Genomic DNA, 6,000 nt, shown 5'->3' on the forward strand with positions numbered 1-6,000 from the left:
TTGGGTAAACTACTCCTAAAGGTAGAATTGAAACATTTTTCTTTTCTCTCTGCCCAGTCCCTCCAAAAACTGGGACTCTTGGTTTCTAAGCAGCCTTATCAGGTGAATGGGAAAGACTATCTCCTGGCATGTGCACGAATCTTGATATTTGGGGGACCTCTAGAAGAGAGAAATACACTGAGGTGGAGGCTTATGGCAGGCTTTTGTCATGGCTTTCCTGGCCTTGAGAGGCCTTTGGGGAATTCAGTCTGAGACTCCTGAGGACTTCTACCTCAGCCAGTTTGAAGGAGCTGATATGGTCAATTGCAAACAAACTAGTTTTGATTTTGCTGTGTTTGGTGGAGATGAGGGTAACTTCAGAGAGAAAAAAGACAATGTTTTAGTGGATGTTAAATTCTAGTTCTGTTAGTTAAGGTCTGTATTTATGACAGTTATTGTGTTAACCATGCTTTTGCCCTGATGTTCTGGATGGAAAGAAAATTATCTAGTGAAATTTTCAGATTATAACTACTCATGAAATGTGACACTGCTTGCTTTAAGCTAATAGCACATGTGCAATGCTTGTGTGGCAATTGAGTGTAAGTGATAAAATGTATAGCCTATAAAGTGTTTCCCAATTAACATATCTCTGAGCCTGTTCACGAGTTCAGATTAGTTTTCCCCCAACGTGAATGACTAGGTTAAAATAAAGGAGACCTAACAGCGAGCGAAATGATCTGAACCTGGGGTAGGAGCCAGCACCCCAGCATTGAGGGATGGATATTTTGAGTATCATTGCTTTCTATCAAAAGATTTGCAATCAAAAGGGGAAATGATGGAAAATATGCACATATTCAGATACGGGGGAAGTCAGAAGGCTTATGCGTGTTATAACTTAAATTTTACTGACCAGGGAAGCCTGTTTTGCAGACTTTCAGACATGCATTGTGCATCTGCTTTGGCCATTGACGGAGGAAATGCATTTGAAAGTCAAACTGGAGTAACTGTGGTTCAGACATCCAAGGTAAAACTAGGTGGCCATTGTGTAGATCATTTTAGACACGTTCTTGTATTACTGAAAACTTGAGTTTTCTGAATTGTATTGCAGACTAAGACAAAAACCACGGGTGGGTGTGGTATTATCTCAGAATGCGGGTACTGCTGGTATTTTGCTTTATTGTCATGATCTCCCCTGTGTTGTGCCTGTTAGATGTCTTACATTTTGTCCTTAGTCTGAGGGAGGATCTCTATTTGAGTACTGAGCAGCAACATGGGCCTCACTGCAAAATGAGTCTAATTCCTGCATCTACAGTGAGATGCCATTGTCATCCTCCTCTGGACTTCCATGAAAAATCAAACCGGCTAATGTGACTATGTGAGGATGACTGAAACTGGGGGAGAAAGACTCTCACCACCTTCCTGTCTCACATGCCAACACATCAGAAGGACCCCCGTCGGTAAACTTACTGTACAACTGACTGCCCATGAGCCCCCTGGGCTATGCTGTGTGGAGTGGAATAGGCTGGCCTCAGAACACACAAGTCCAACTAGTGGGATTAACTGTTTTTTTGTTTAGAAAGACTTAATGGATCCACTCCTAATGGCACCCAAAATAATATTGGGTGGCAGACCTGTAACTGTGCTGACTCCTGGCTACGACAACAGAATGTTTCTTTTAAAGCTGGGGCCTTCCCCTCCCCATGGGAGTGGCTCTGGGTTTGTGAAAACCAGGGGTGGCTTTACCTTCCTTATAACTGCACAGGGCACTGCTGCTATTCCCTCTCCATTGACCTGGTAAGTGCTTGTCTCCAAAATTTGCACACATCATGGCAAATGACTGTCCTGAGCATACTAGGTCTCTTACTCTTGATGCTCTCTGGCTGCTTCTGTCTGTATTGTATCTGTGGTATCTGGTGGCAGCGCCCCCTACATACCTGACCACAGGGATATTGTGGAAGAGGGGCAGACCAAGATTTTAATGTGATGCAGGGTATGTAGGGGTGGAGTGTATTGTCAGGCCACTCAAGATGGGGGCTCTCTTACTCTCTGTACATCCCCTGCTCGACCAGTGCCTTCTTCACCTATACCCTACTCACCTGACTGACCTTCCTACATGCTTACCCCAAACCCCAGCTAGTGATTGTCCTTATCAAAGGGGTGCTGTGGGGCATGCCTCTCTACTAGTTTCCCTGGTGACTAATGAGCCAACCTGACCTAATTTCCCCTATAACTGGCAATCTCCTTTCCCCCCTCACCCGGGAATGAAGACTGCCACCATGTCCTGCCCACTGTGTGCCGCACATGGTAGGGTGTCACTCCGGAACCTGGTTTCAGACATGTAGGATCCCCCATTCATTAAACCACTAATGTCTCTGTTGCTGACTCCAGGCTCTTTCTTCAGTCTTAAAGCTGGGCAAATGTAGGCCTTGTAGGCCTACTGGATGCAGCCAAACAATATTATGTTAAATATTTTATTGGATTTTCTGCTTAAAATTATAGACCTGAAAAACTCTGCATCTAAAATCAAAGTAAGATTTCCATAACCTACTGAACTTTGTCCAAATTCTTCATCCCAGATTTCAAAAGTCCTTCACAATTTAAACTGCCTGGGATAAGAAAATTTCCAGAAATGATAGCTTCCAGCAGATACTAGAGAGGATGGAGCATGGAAAGTGAGTAGACTTTTTCCAAGTGATTCCAGAGGCCAGAACAGGAAGTGACCACAGCTATAAAAATCATGGTGATGTGGGGCAGCCTGGAGAGTAGGACCACTACTCTGCTCCTCTGGGAAAGTCATTTAGCTCTGCTGTGCATTCCCTGCCTCATGTAGAATGGTGACATGCATACTGACTGCACAGGAAGGCTTTGAGTGATGCCTGGGCATCTATGTTCAGAACTAAGCACAAGGAGTACTTAGTGAGTATTAGCACCTCTCCTTCTCTAGCTGATTTCTGCTCTCCAAGAACAGGAGTCCAAGGACTCCAGGTCTGCTAGTTTTTCTAGAAAAGGTAGAATTCCAGATTTTATATAAAATCATTGATTTCTAAAAATGTCAGCAAATGTGAAATGTTTCATAAAACATTAAAGCTTCACACCAGGTCTTCTGGCAGGCTGCATCTGGCTCACAGGAGCCAGTTTGCATCCCTCTGGTCTATAGTGGTCACAAGTCCCGGGTCACATCAGCCACACAATTCCTTCTCCTTATTCACACATTTGAGGAAATTCCCACTGACATGGAACCTTGGGCTTACCTACATTGACAATGATGACACTACCTCCTTTCCACTCCACTCACTTAGAAAAGCCTGCATTTTATGCTTTAAGCCACAATTTTGTTTCTTAATTGCATTCATTAACTACAACAAAATATTTCCCACTCAACACAGGGTCTTGATTTTGTCCTGGTGACTTTTGTGTGCAATACCTTTGTGAAAGTTCATTCTTTTATTTGACTACATTGTTGAGCACTGACCATGTGCTAGGTATTATTCCAGGCACTGGTCACCTAGCAGTGAATGGGATGGACATGCCCTGTTCTCAGGAGGACACAGCCTCATAGGGAAACCACACTACAAACAAGTTACCTGACAAACGAGATCACCTCCCACAGAAATACAAAGACAATAAATCAGCCATTTGAAGGTTCAGGCAGAGAAAATGCCAGGCCAAGAACAGCCAGTGCAAAGGCCCTGAGGCAGGAAGGGTATGAAGTCCCATGTGGCTGGTAGGAAATGCAATCAGAGGAATAAATAGGAACAAGGTCAGGAAGGGTCAGTTCAGCAAGGTCAGTTGAAATTAGAAAGCTGGACTTTATGTACATCGACAGATGGATGGGTAAGGAAGATGAGTATATATACAATGAAATATTACTCAGCCATAAAAAAGAATGAAATAATGCCATTTGCAGTACCATGGATGGACCTAGAGATTAGCATACTAAATGAAGTGAGACAGAGAAAAACAAATATCATGATACTACTTATATGTGGAATCTTAAAAAATAATACAAATGAACTTATTTACAAAACAGAAATAGATTCACAGACATGGAAAAGAAATTTATGGTTGACAAAGGGGAAGGGGGAGAGGGATACATTAAGAGTACGGGATTAAGGGAAACACACCACTAGATATAAATAGATAAACAATAAGATCCTGCTGTATAGCACAGGGAATTATATTCAATATCATGTAATAACCTATAATGGAAAGGAATCAGAAAATATGTATATATGTATAACTGAATCACTTTGCCGTACAGGTGACTAACACAATTGCAAGCCATATATCAGTTAATGGGTTAATATATAAAATATATAAAGAATTCATACAACTCAATACCAAATAAACAATCTAATTTTTTAAACAAGCAAAGGAACAAAATAGATATTTTTCCAAGGAAGAAATCCAAATGGCAAACAGGAACATGAAAAGATGGTCAATATCACTAATCATCAGGGAAATGCAAATAAAAAACACCGTGAGATATCACCTCACACCTGTTGGAATGGCTATTGTCAAGAAGATAAGTGATATCAAGTGTTGAAGAGGATGCAGAGATAAGGGAACCTTTGTTCACTGGGAGGGATGCAGATTGGCTCAGTCACTATGGAAAACAGTAGGAGCTTCCTCAAAAAATTAAAAATAGAACTACTTATGATTTAGCAATTCTTCATCTGGGTATATATTCAAAGTAAATGAAAACAGGATGTCAAAAAGATACACACTGCCATGTTCACTGCAACATTATTCACAATAATGAAAATATGGAAACAGCCTAAGTGTTCATCAGTGAATGAATGGACAAAGAAATTATGATATATAATGGAATATTATTCAGCTATGGGAAAGAATAAAATACTGCCATTTGAGACAACATGGATGGACCATGAAAGCATTATTCTGAGATATGTCAGATGGAAAAAGACAAATACTGTATTATATCACTTATATGTGGAATCTAAAAAAGCCAAACTCATAAAAACAGAGAATAGAGTGGTGGTTACCAGGGGCTGGGGAGGGCGTATTCAGTATACGTTGATTAAGGGTACAAACTTGCAACTAGTAGATAAATAAGTCCTGTAGATCTAATGCACAGCATAGTAATTATATACAACAATACTGCATTATAAACTTCAAAGTTGCTAAGAGACTAGATCATAATTATTCCCACATTAAAAAAATGATAATTATGTGATATAATAGAGGTGTTAACTAACACTATGGTGGTAATCATATTACAATATATAAACGTATCAAATAAACATGTACACATTAAATTTACAAAATTCTATATGTCAATTATAACAAAAATAAATTGAAAAAAATTTTAGATAAAGGTAAACTGATTTTACTCCTACAGAAAGGCAGAAATTGTCAGATTAGATTTAAAAATACAATTCATCTGTATTCTTCCTATAACAAATTCACTTTAGATACAAGGACATGAAGAGGTTGAAAGTAAATGAATGGAAAAAGATAGTTCATGCAAATAGTAATCATAAGAGAGCTATAATGTAATGGCTATATTACTGTCCGAAAAATAGGCTTTAAGTCAAAAAAGATAAGAGGGACAAAGAGGACATTAAATATTGATAAAAGGTTCAATCTAACCAGAAAATGTAAGACATAAATGTATACACATCTAACAACAGAACTGCAAAGTATATGAAGCAAAAACTGACAGAACTGAAAGGAGAAATAGATAATTCTACAATAGTACAGGCATAACTCAATTTATTGTTTTGCTTTATTGTGCTTCATGGATATTGCATTTTTTACAAATTGAAGGTTTGTGGCAAGCCTGCATTGAGCATGTCTATCAGTGTCATTTTTCCAACACCATTTGCTCACTTAAAGTCTGTGTCACATTTTGGCAATTCTTGCAATATTTCAAGCTATTTCATTATGATTATATTTGTTATGGTAACTGGTGATATTTGATGTTACTGTTGAAAAAAAGATAATGACTCACTAAAGACTCAGATGATGGTTAGAATTTTTTAGCAATAAAGTATTTTT

This window comes from Orcinus orca, chromosome 3 (assembly GCF_937001465.1).
Source record: "Orcinus orca chromosome 3, mOrcOrc1.1, whole genome shotgun sequence".
In the NCBI taxonomy this organism is placed as follows: domain Eukaryota; kingdom Metazoa; phylum Chordata; class Mammalia; order Artiodactyla; family Delphinidae; genus Orcinus; species Orcinus orca.